Consider the following 13,387-nt stretch of genomic DNA (forward strand, 5'->3'; position numbering starts at 1 on the left):
ATTTAGGTCACGTAGCTGTATTCGACATGCATCTGTTTGATATATTACTGATACTTATCAATGAAGTGTCTAATCTATAAAACAATAATACTTTTATGATGACAATAATTTATAATTTTTTTATTTTGGCAACATTTATTACATATGATTTTAATTTAGATTCACACAATAACAATCATATATTTATCATGTTTATAAGAATTTTTTGTACATTTTTCAATACACATATATTGTGTATCATATCATATTATTTTCAAAATAAACGTATCAACATATCATATATATGCGGTATCCGATGCACATATCGTATTCGTGCATCATAGTCAGGAATCAATCAACATTATTATGACATCTAAGCATGGACATTTCTCATTTGTTTTTAAAATTTCTTACATAATCTTGTACCCCAAAGCTAACATTTTCTTGCTGATTAACTCTTTCTTATTCTTTGTTTATGTGAACATCCTTTCTTTCGATTTTCCTCTTTGATTTCTTATGTCTCGATACATTTATGTCTTACATCAGATTTGTCTCTTTGGTGTCCTTATTCAGTTAATCATCTTCAATGTACCTTTGATTTGATACCCTTAACAAATACAAAAAGTAGCATATTTTATATTCAAAACACCAAAATATGATGAGTTACTTCTTACGATCACTTTTACTTACATATTGAATTTATTATAAAAAAGTATTTTGATACAAGACGTTTATAAAAAGGAACTAAAAGAGATAGACGATTAAAATAATAAAACACGTGTATACATAAATATATAAAGAGATTTCTTTGAGACGGTCGGAAGATAGCATTTTAGGCTAGTTTGTAATTATCAAACTAAATTTAAAATTAAAATTAAGAAATATATTTAGAGAAATAAAAAACTAAAAAGAACCGAATGTTATGTCAAATGTAACTGATAATATATATATTTTTTAAAAAAAGCATTGTCATTTAGAAATAACCATCGAACAATTAAAATATTCTTATTTAATAATAACTCCTAAAAATTATATTTTCTTTTTAATTTAGTAATTTTAAAAAAATAGTTATTTTAAAATTACATAAAAGGCAGTCCATTGTAGACTTGAACAGAGATTCAAAATGTGGATATATGAAGTGTCATAATCATCCGTACGTATAGTCTTTATTTTGATAATTTTTGAGTGAATCGGTATTTCCTTCCCTAAATATATGTGTGTATAGTTTTGGGTTAACTGAATAAAATTGGTGACAACGATGTCCACCCACATAGGCATTTAAGTAATGGGATTCATGTGCAACCTGTATCAGTTGTGGAAAGGGAAATCAGGAGTAATTGCAGTGGGTTTTCACTACGTGCCCCTATAATCGCCACTCAAACAACAAAAGACATAACTCTTAGGAGTGAGAGTTTAAGATGAATCCGGAAAGGCATGAAGAAGGTTTGGAAAAAGTAAAACATAAAGTAAAGTAAATGATTGCGTGGAGGAATGCGATGAGAAATGGAAGTTGGGATATTTGTGTAGAGAGATGAGGGTTGACGTACAAAGATGTCAATCTCATTCCTCAATCCGTACGCAGAGAGATTCAGTAATAAAGAAAGCAAAAGGGATTAATTAAACTAACAACCGAAGCAACAAAGATCACTTCATTTATAAACCACTGCACGCTGCATGCCTCTCCATACATGTCGTTTGGAGACAAATGCAGAGGATGTTGCTTAACGCATTTGCCAAAGGGTCCCTTCTGGACGCTGTGTGAGACCATCTGCACGTGATCTACCACACCATCTAATAAACCCAACCAAAACCAAAACCAAGCTTCACTCTGGAGTATCACCTAAGCTACATATTGCTTCTTCCACCACTGTTACACATGCAATCAATAATAATGTAGCAGTGAGTGTCATGTCTTATTTATTATAACACCACTTCAACTTCAATTCAACTTTCTAACTATCTCCTGCTTGCTTCGGATTGTACTATGGCACCAAAACAAACAACTTATTTTATTAAAAACAAAAAAGTAAAGTAATGAAATCATAAGATTATTATAGTATTATGAATGAACAACGTAGACGTAGGTGAAGTGAGATTAAGGTCAACGCGAGGAACGGCAGGGTTGTCGGTCCCCATGGTGCATGCAGCCAAACGTCACTCTTCATTGTACTGTAACTTTTGTAATGGGAAATCACTTTACCCTTTCATAAATTCTATATTATTTTTCATGTATAACCGACACTTAAATTCTAACATTTACGAGTAGAGTACGTACGTGACTATCTTATGCATACCTTTCTCTCTTCTTACATCATTGGTTAGAAAAAAGAGAGCAATAATTAAGAATCCCATCTTTTCCTTTTCTCTAGCTAGGGCGGCTAATTAACCCAATTAACCCATAATTACTTCAAAATTTTATTTCATTATTCATTTCTACAAAAGTTTATTTATCAACCCAATAATCAATCTCTGTGTTTTCAGAGATTAAAAAGATATGCCCTTGTCTTTTTTATCTACTTTTTAAATAATTTATATCCATTTATGTGGAAATCAAAATATAAAACAGGAAACTTCATTCTTTTTTGTTTGATAAAAGTTATTTAAACTTAGATAAAAATGAACTGATGGATTGATATCAAATTAAAAATTGAGCTCGTTTAACTGAATTGTAAAAATGGGTTTTGTTAAACTTAAATTTAGTTTTGATGGAATTAATAATTTCTATGAATATGTGTGAGTCGAGTTATTCAGAGTCTGCCTTAATTATTTTGGGTCCTACCTTTTTCCCCTTTCTAAAACAGGTTCCAAAAAGAAAGCCTAGACTGAAGCTAGTGGCTTAGTGCAATTAACACATTATCTCAGTTGACGTTTTACGAAAGTAAAAGAAACATTTACTTCTTTATAATTTTATATCATAATAATATTATTTCTGTATCTTTACTTCATTTTTTTTCTCTAAAATATCCTTAATTAATTTACGTGTTTTAGTGAAAAATATAGTTAAAATTGTAAATAGCTTGGAGTGGAGACCGTGACATAAAGTTTCTTTGTCTTGATTTGATTTGAGAATATAAATATTTATGGATATCAAAACTCATTCAATCACTTTATATATTTATATACGATAACGATATACTTTTAGAATAATGTAAGTTATTAACAAAATTTACATTTTTAATTAGTTTAACTGATTTTCTCAAAATATATAAATTAGTTGAAATCTTAATAAGAAGGGGAGATTATATTTTTCTTTTTATTTGACTTTATGAAATTGAATATGGTGTATCGAAATTGACATATACTCTGGAAACTTGATTTATAAGTTACTTGTTGAGTTGTGGCATGAGATAAGATAGAGAGGGTGAAAAGGTCAAATTTATTGTTGCACCGTACATGTAGCATGTGAACCTTGCCCTGTTGGTACAACTCATAAATTACGTTTTGATCATTTTAGCAATAGTTTTCAAGATTGGTTAAATCCGACTAAAATTTAACGACTTAAATGCAAATGGGTAAATTTTGATTCCATGTATTTAACTTATGTATAAAATAAAAAAGATTGATTTGTTGCGAATTAATTTGCTGGAAGTCCTACATTGACTAAAAATAAGACAATTTCATAATATATAAGTGAGGTGCAAATTTTACTTTACATACCGATTTTTTTGATTAGGTTTAAAACTCATTTTTAACGTAATTTGAGTAGAGTTGATAAATTGTGAGGACTTTGGGCGTGTAAGCAAGAAGTTGCTTTATGCCTCCCAGTCTTAGGACAAAGTATACCATTCCATGCTTCCTTCAACTTTACGTGCATGGTAAGTGAACTTGCCCAATTTTAACTACAAACACACGCAGACAAATGAAGGAACTGACCTAAAAAAAAGAGTGAAGTTGCAAAGTTGGAACCTGCTACTGGCTCTTAACCAAAGGTGACCCTAGTCATTATGTTCCCACAACTTTTACGCTTTTCTTTTTAAAGGGACAAACGATAGTATTTGACTACTTCAGCCAATTCTTTTAAGCCACGTACAACATATTAACTTGCCCATCCAATTTTACAGTTTTGTGATTGAAGCCAAGTAGAAGAAGCATTGGGCATGAAGAGAAAATTTTGCGGAAGAAAATAGATAAGGTTAAGATGGCGAGTGGGTGGAACAAAATCATTGCAATTCAAAATCCTCATCCCCACAGAGGCCAGTGTATTGTGAATGGTGTGGAATATATCACACACACATCATATGTATCTACCCATTTCAATTATGACACACACATAGTATAGCCATCGGACATCACTATTTATGTAAGACATGTAACGTTGCTAAATAAGGTGGGCGTTATTAGAAAATAAGAACAAAACACACGACCAAAAAGTGGGATTCGATTCGGCAAAGGTGGTTTTAGCGATGAAAACAAAGACTAAAGTTCCAACCATTATACAGGAATAACGGGTGTTTTATTACTTAATTAATGTACTGGTTGAGTAAATTAAAATTGAGTTCGACAATATGCAGAAAATGTCTCGCAACGACGCAAAGTCGGTGACTAACCCTTACCAAAGATCCCGCAATTGCCATGCCACTATAAATGCACTTTGTAATATATTGCTTCCTTTTCTTTTTTTTTTCTTTTTTAATTATTATTATTACTTTATTTAATGTATGGTAGATGACACGCCATCCTACTATTAGAAGTCCAAATTCATTTGAAAAAGAAAAAAGACATGCCCTATTCCTAATTCTACATATATATATATATATATATATATATATATATATATATATATATATATATATATATTTATTCTAACTGAAGTTTATCTGATTATTCACGTTTTGTATTATTTATATTTGTTTTAAGCTCTAACGTCAGTTTTAATTAAGTAAGTTATCTGAGGAGTTGGCAGCGTCACACGTTGATCCCTTAATATTTGGCAGTACTACGTAGTTTTTTAATGTTTATTTTTGCAAGTCAAAGCAGAGAATATTATTAGAGGTATTCCTAAGAAGAATAATTTATGGTATATATAAGAGAAAAATAGTGGGTGAAATTAAAACGTGGTGGGATGGGAGGTAGAAGAAAGAAAAGGAAGTAGCGTAAAATAGTGTATTAGTGAGTAATTGGGATTTGTGAGATTTTAGCGTAACGAACCAAAAATGGGATTAAGGAGATGATGTTGCTTAAACGCATTTAGGTTGTTTCATGTTCTGGGTCCCTTTCCTTCCCTCGTATACCGAGCACATATCCCACTCAACCCTACACGCGCTGGACTTTGGCCCAGTCTTTTGAGTAATTTTCAAGCCATCTAACATTCTCTCTTATTTTCACTTTCAACAATTAATTATTATATTATGTCACTCCACCACTCAACACATTTTTTTTCCTCTTCTTACCTCTCTATATATCTCATAATTTTTTTTCCTCTTACCTTTAATGTTTCATATTGTTTGGAAATTCATCTTCAAACATTTTTCTCTTTCAATTTTTCATAGGGAAGAAGATCTAACTCTAAAACAAACAAGACTTGGTAATGAAAAAGGTGTGGCATGAAAGTCAAATATGCAAAATTGGCTCATGTTATGGTATGGTATGGTTACCTACACCCACTAATGCTTATCTTTTTAACTGTCATGATTCGTAGTCAACACAGCATAATGTGGATAAAACATGGTAAGGGAAGAAAATCCGAAAGATGGAAAGTAATAATGAAGGGTGAAAAGCATTCGAATTTGGATTTTGCTTACTACGATGATGTTTCTGTGCTGATTCGGAGGCGTGAACTAATTAATTTGCACAAGCATAAGCAAAAAGTTTGGCAGTTCAAAATTGAGAAACCGATGCTTAATTGCTTGGTGCCGGCGATTCTTGGGACACCCTTTACGTGAATGGTAAGTGAAGTTAACCTCACCCCAATTATCTTATCATGCAAGTGTTAACAGCTGTGCTTTTTAACAACGAAGGCTTAATATCATTTTACAGCTAGCTTATGCTAACCTTAATTTTTATTTTATTTTATTTTATTTAATCAGGGATGTTAACTTCATCTTTAATTGAAAATCATACCATTAAGTTTACATTTCTTACCAAGTTAAGTTCATTACTTGTTTACGTTAAGGATAAACATAACTCTTTGTGATTAGCTTCATTTTAAATAGTAACTACATCAATATATAATTTGCCCCAAATAGGAGTATAACACCGAGTAATCATCTCAACATATTCATTTTTAGAGCACCAAATGATGGAGAATAATATATGCACCAACATCGATAAATATTTTCGTTTAATTAATAATTAATACATTCTTAAAATATTAATTAGGAGATTACGTCTGTTTTTTTATGCATATTATTTAAAGAATTTTTTATGACGTGCAAACATATAAATTAAACTATAAAAGTACAACTCTAGTTTATGTTTTAAATAATCTTTGGAGTTAACTTAATTAATAGAATACGTTTTTATTGAATAAATTTAAATATTAATTAATTAATATTAACATTTTTTATAAAGTATTTCATTAAACATATAAATTTCATTAATCACTCATTTGATCTTCGCGTGTGACTAAATAAGTTATTTGAATACACTTTACTATAAAATTGATAATTTTAACCTCCTAAATAAGTAATTTGAATAGATTTTACACGTGAATTTCTTTTTTATTTCTTGACTAATTTAGCTTAGCTATAAGCTATAGCATTGCTAAATAATACAAAACTAGAGGTTTAAAATTACCAAAGAAAAAAACATTACTAAACCCCCATAAATTTCTTCTACTACCTTGTGAATTAAAATGAAGATGTTTTTGTCACATATCAGCGTAGGAGACTAATACATTTTTAGTTTCTCTCCTTGTTATTTTTCTAATTTTCTTTATTCTATCTTCTTCCATCCTCTTTTTCTTTTCTCCTTTATTTTCACGATTTCACATGAAAAATGGAGAAAAAAGATGAAAGAAAGAAGTATCAAGAAAGGGGAAGAAGAATAATTAAAAAAATGCATAAAAAACCAATAAAGAAAGAAGGGTTGAACTTTGTCTTCAAAAATAGGTTCTAATAAATGCTTAGTGAAGAAATACGTGTTTTTTTTTCTTACTCAGAAGCATTTTAGAAGAAAAATTTCAAATATTTTAACCAGCGCCATAAAATTTTAGGTATTTTACAACATCATTTTTTTAACGCGTGGTAATCTTAGAGCATCCAAATCTAACAAAGTGAAAAACAATAGAAACCAAAAACAAGTAAAATTTTCCCATCCAATTACTAACCTAAAACTCACAAATTTGTTGGATTTAGGTTTACAAATTTTACGTACAGGGTAAAAATAAATACAATAAGCACCAAATGGGAGAATTTAATATCTAAAATTTGTTGAAAGTTTTGAATCATTAAATAAGAAATAACGATGGAGAGTTTTATGCAACAGTAATAAGAAAAAGTGTAATTAAAATATTGTAATAATTAGGTCACAGTTGTACTAATGAGTTGCAATATTTTGAAAATACAATTTAGTCTTACATCATGTAACTGCTTCTAGTGTTCTAGAAGTAATGACAACATTTTTGTACATGTTTTTGTTTTCCACACACAAACATTCACATATATACACATATATTAGTTTTGAAGGTAGCATGCAAAGCTACGTCATACATAAAAGAAGAAGGAAGCATGATAAAGACTAGAAGGATGTAGCATAGTTTTCTACCTAAACAAGAAAAAGGAAAAACTAAATAAAAGCCGGCCACAACCGATGGAAGGAAGATTGTGGAGGCGTTTTCATTTTCATCACATCATTATCATAATTTAAAATGATAAACATGTTTGATGTATTGTTTAGTTTGGGTTCAATTGTTGTAACTTGCACCGTATATATGCATGCATCTTGACAAGTACAACAAGCTATACGTCACCGTTGATTCGGACTTTCCATCTACAAAAAAACTATTTGTCACTATATTTGAGATAAAATATGAACCAATAATTGACCAAATTAATGGTGAGTGAAGTTGTTGCTGGCTAATTAATAGTGATTAGTAAGGAAGACAGATATGTGGCCTTGATAGAATTAGGAAGATTAGGTTTTATTAGCAAACAATAGGTTGCATCATTTAGGTTCATACAAACAAAACTATGATGCATGGTCGGTACCTTATCCTCATTATATATTTATAAGGCTGTTTACCAAAGGGACAGCACTTAAACATTTACAGGTAGGGTCACTGTTTTTGCATAGTGATTAATTCATGGGGGAACACTTGTATTGGAAAATATTTTCTTTTCTATCATAGTCGATCTAAATTGAATGTCGAGTAACATTTTTTTTTTTTATTTCTACATTCGAAACATATAAATTAAGTGGCTTTGTGCTATTCAATAAATTATTAAAATGCCATTACATGTGTAAATTATTAAGTTATATGGGAAATTTATTTTTTGTATAAGGTCATAACAATTGTAAGATAAAAATTTTGTGTACCATCATTATTAGTATTGCCCAGTATATTTTTAGCTGTTTCCAACCATTTTTTTTTTGTTTTCACTATGCCTTTAAAATATTTATTAAGTTTTTTTTTTTACTTTTGTTTATATGAGATATATTTTATTTTAATTTTTCTCCATCCATGACTTTATTTATTTATTTTACCTAAGGTTTTTTTTTGAATCATTTTGTAAATCAAATATTGAAAATGATAGAAAATATTATTAATATTATTTATATAGCTTTATATTACATCACTACAATAAAATATCTAATTAATGACTAATTTTAGGAATAAAAATATAATTAGTCACTAAATTGACCAATTTAGATACCAATTTATAAACTAAAATTTATTAGTAACTAAAATAATTTCTAAATTGATCACTATAGTGAATTGGTCATTAACATTCGCTACCAAAGTTTGAGCTACCAAAAAAATTACTAAATTTCTCCCATTAGTGACCAATTTAAATATAAAATTAGAGACAAAAATATTGCACCAAAAATCTGAACAGAAAACGCAAATCACCACTCCAAAGGAAATAACACAATTTAAAACAAATTTTAAAAGGCTAAACAAGTAAGTGATAACATATATGGACAAAATATGACTTCTAGACAACATTTATGGATCATAAAATCAAAATGAGCCAAAGATAAGAAGATTTAACCAAACAAAATGAAGAACTACCCAAGAAAAATAAAAATTAAATAGTAAACACAAAATTAGAGCACCTAAAGCACACAATTAAGAAACTTTGAACCAATCAAGAAGACAATGAACACCAAACCAATTGATAAAACACATCAAGACATATAGAGAATTGAAGAACAACATTGAAATGAAGGAAAATAGACAAGAAGCACCTAACTCTTGAAGAACCGAGAGCAACCTAAGCTCATGATACCAAATGATGGTTTCTTCTTTGCTCCATGACATGTAGCGCATAAACGGAGGACTCTATTGAAGGTTGAAGATTTCGGAAGCTATGAAAGATGAAGGAGAAATGTTTTTGGTTTAGTGAAGGTGAAAAAATCTTAAGAGAGGTGAGACCAATTCCTAAGGAAAGAAGTTAGAGTAGGCTAATAAGAAGACTACTCTAGAGTGAGCTCAAGTAAGAGGATTGTGCACTCATTTTGACAAATATTCAAAACTCAAATTCAAACTGATTTTTACATGAGGTAAGCCTTCTATTTGTAGGCTAAAAGTATAGTAAGGTGTCTACAAAAAGAGAGAGGGAAAAATAATGTAGAAACTTGAATATTTTGAGCCAAAAGAGAACATGAACAAGGTGTGACTTGCCAGCTAAGCAAGCGCATGTCTCACACCTTGGTCACGCCCTTCTTACCTTGAGACACTCCTTGGAAGAAGCTTGGCTGCCAAGTTAGGGTAAAAATCCTACTTACTTGGAACACACTTCCTTAGGCCCAAAATTAGACATATCTCCTTTTACACCAAACTAGCCGACTAGGCCTAAAATAAAATTATGGTCCAAATACAAGGCCCAAATAAAAGAAATCCTATTATACTATCCATAGTACAAGAACCAAAATATTATTCAAATGTTTAGAAAGAATCCTAAACTAGGTTTTCACAACTTCCTAAGCCTAGGTGAACATCAACTTAGGCCTACTTAGTTCGTATGAAGCCCAATCTTCTTGGATCCTTCGAACCATGGCTCTTGTGGTTGGTCGCTTGGCTAGGGGTTTTCCATCATCCCTCCCTTTTGAAAAGGATTTGACTTCAAATTTAGAAGGTCTACCTCATCATATGTGTTACTTGCAAAAGGATTTAAATAACTTACATTAAAAGTAGCATTGATTTCATATTCACCGGGCAAATCTAGTCTATATGCATTATTGTTGACTCTTTTTATTAATTGAAAGGGATCATACCCTTAGGGGTTGGGTTTGGACTTCCTTTGTTTTGGAAATCTATCTTTGCTCAAGTGGAGCCAAACACAATCCCCTTCCTAAAAAATAACCTCCTTCCACAATCAGCCTTAGATACTCCATTCCTTCTGAATGAAGTCACTAGAAGTAGGTAGGGGTATTAAGTGCAAAGGAGTGAGAGGATTAAACTCATACACAACTTCAAATGGAGAGACTTTGGTAGTTTTATGGACTACCCTATAATATGCAAACTCTATGTGGGGAAGATACTCATCCCAAGATTAGTGATTCTCTTTTAGGAATGTCCTTAGCATAGTGTCGAGAGACCTATTGACTAACTTTATTTGCCCATCAGTTAGAGGGTGAGAGGAAGTGTAAAAATTAAGCTTAGTTCCTAGCCTAGACCAAAGAGTTTTTCAAAAGTGGCTTAAAAACTTGATATCTTGATTAGATATTAAAGAAGTGTTTTGCTATATTGCTTGCATCATCTACCTTGTGGCATGGTATGAAAGTTTGTTTATCATGTTTATTTTTTTACCCTTCCAACTACTAGAGTAGTAGTCATTGTATTACCATTCCTCTTGGCCTCACTTTTATTTTTCAATTGAGTTTCAACTTTTATCGCCAAGTGTAAAACTATTTCAAGTGAGGAGTACTCATACAATTCTATCACATCTTTTACGTCCCTTCTTTACTCACTCACAAACTTAGCTACCTTTTCCTCTTCACTTTCGAATTGTGTGCCTACTTTGAGAAGTATTGAATCCATCAATTTGGCATAATCATTGACACACATGGACCCTTGTTGAAGCCTTTGGAGCTTTAAAAGAGTCTCCCTCCTATAGTTGAAAGGAACAAATCTAACACGCATTAAAGATTTAATGTCCATCCAAGAAGTTGCGAGTGGCTCTTGATCATCATTGTTCATACAGACTTGATCCCACCAAGTTATGACATACTCCTCAAATTGTAAAACAACTAAGTTTACTTGCTCTTACCCACCAACTAAATGAACATTAAAAACTTGGTCCACTTTTTGCTCCCACTCCAAGTAGATTTTGTGGTCATTATCTCCATTGAACTTTGGGATCTTGATTAGAGGAGGCTTTCTCTTTTTTGGCAAGGAATTCCGCTTCCTGTTTCCACCATGATTGTGTCTTCTTCTTCCACCATTATCACCATAGGAGTCCTCAGAGGAGGTTCTCCTTCTCCTCCATCTTTCATTTTCTCTTGCTTAAGGCCTTTGGATGTGTTCTTGAAGTATAACTCACTTTGTCTCTTGTCCTATCTCATTTGTTCAGAGGTTTCCCATGTAGACAACTCCATTTCTCTAATCAAACCCACCAAGGCTGAAGTTTGGTTGTCATTCGCTACCAATGCTTCACCATGGCTTGGAGTGTAGTTCAAAGGGACTTTTCTAAAATAACTTCATTCAAATTCATGTTTCCTACACAAAATGCTCAAACCGAGAACAAAAGAGAGTATTAATGGTTAAAAACTCAAAAACCTGAGGCCACTAATAACCCAAAATAGCAACCTTAAGTGTATGGTTCACACTCCTAAGCAAAACAAGGCAAGGCTAGGTCTCAAATCCACCAGAAGAGTGAAAAATCCTTTATATTTTCAAAAAAATTTCAAGATGCAAGCTCAAAATGGGCACACCACTACAAGAAAATTGTGATTTATCTATAGATGATTACTTGTGGATTTGAAATATTGAAATATTAAAACCTAAAATCCAAATTCTCGCGCTCACACTCTCAAATATATTTTTCGTACCACTGACATAAAAGAAGAACAAGAAGTTGCCTCACTCCCTCACAGAGAAGAAATTCTCCCTATTCATCAACTCTTTGTCACCCACAAATTCGTCAGCTCTCCACCACTTACAAAGAGACACCTCATGTACCTCCGCCTCCACCCTATTCGTCAAAACCCTAGCCTCCACTACTCTTGGCTCCTCCGCATTGGACCGTCGTTGGAGCCACCTCTAATCGAACAACTCTTTGACATCAACAACTCGCACCACCGCATCATCCTACGACCACCACCACATCATCCCACGACCACCACCGTGCCATCCAACGACCACTATTGTGTTTTCAAACCTCAAGCAAGGCTTACTTCATAAAAAACTATACTAAGTATGACTATACTAATGAGTTGTATTGTAATGCGAATGGAAGGTATTCTCATAGAATTTCTCAAGTTGAGGAAGATGAAGATGCTATCAAATGGACTGCCATTCAAAAACTCCCCACCTATGATAAATTATCGAATAACATCATCCAAACCTTTGTCGAGGGTGGTGAGCAACAACTTGGAAAACAGATTTTGCATAATGAAGTTGATGTTCGCAAGGTAGACATGATGGAATAGATTCTAGTCTCAATTAACAAGTATCAAGAAATCCCTCCTATTTAGAATGTCTTACTTTCTTTAATGGTTATACTTTGTTCCTTCTTTTATTATATTCCACCTTAGTATCATGTTGAATGCATATGTCTCATCTGATTAAGAAAAGTTAAAGAAGAATTTCATGTTAGTACTATGCAATAGAGGGGAACTAGATCTGCATATGAATATCAATGCTATTTTAGTTTAAACTAAAATACTTCATTAACTAAGATATTTGTCAAAATTATTTTTCTTAAGCCTTCATCAATCAAGTGTCATAGTTTAAACTTGACATTATAGTATGAAAATTCAATTAAAATAATACTTGATATTTTTATTTTTGCCAGTACCTTATTGCTCTTTCAAACCTAATACTTGTGTGGGTGAAATTGTTGTCGCTGAAGGTGAAACCATCTTTGGAGCTAACTTATTCTTTAGACAAATTAATGTTGTTACATGATTCAATTGCTTGGTTTTGAAGAAATAGGTAAAAGGAGAAATCACTTACAATGGATACAAACTTGATGAGTTTGTGCTAAGAAAGACTTCAACATTCATATATATATATATATATATATATATATATATATATATATATATATAAGCCAAAATGATGTTCATGCTGGATAAATGATTG

This window comes from Vigna unguiculata, chromosome 3 (assembly GCF_037176805.1).
Source record: "Vigna unguiculata cultivar grain cowpea cultivar isolate G323 ecotype 2 chromosome 3, ASM3717680v1, whole genome shotgun sequence".
NCBI classification, from domain to species: domain Eukaryota; kingdom Viridiplantae; phylum Streptophyta; class Magnoliopsida; order Fabales; family Fabaceae; genus Vigna; species Vigna unguiculata.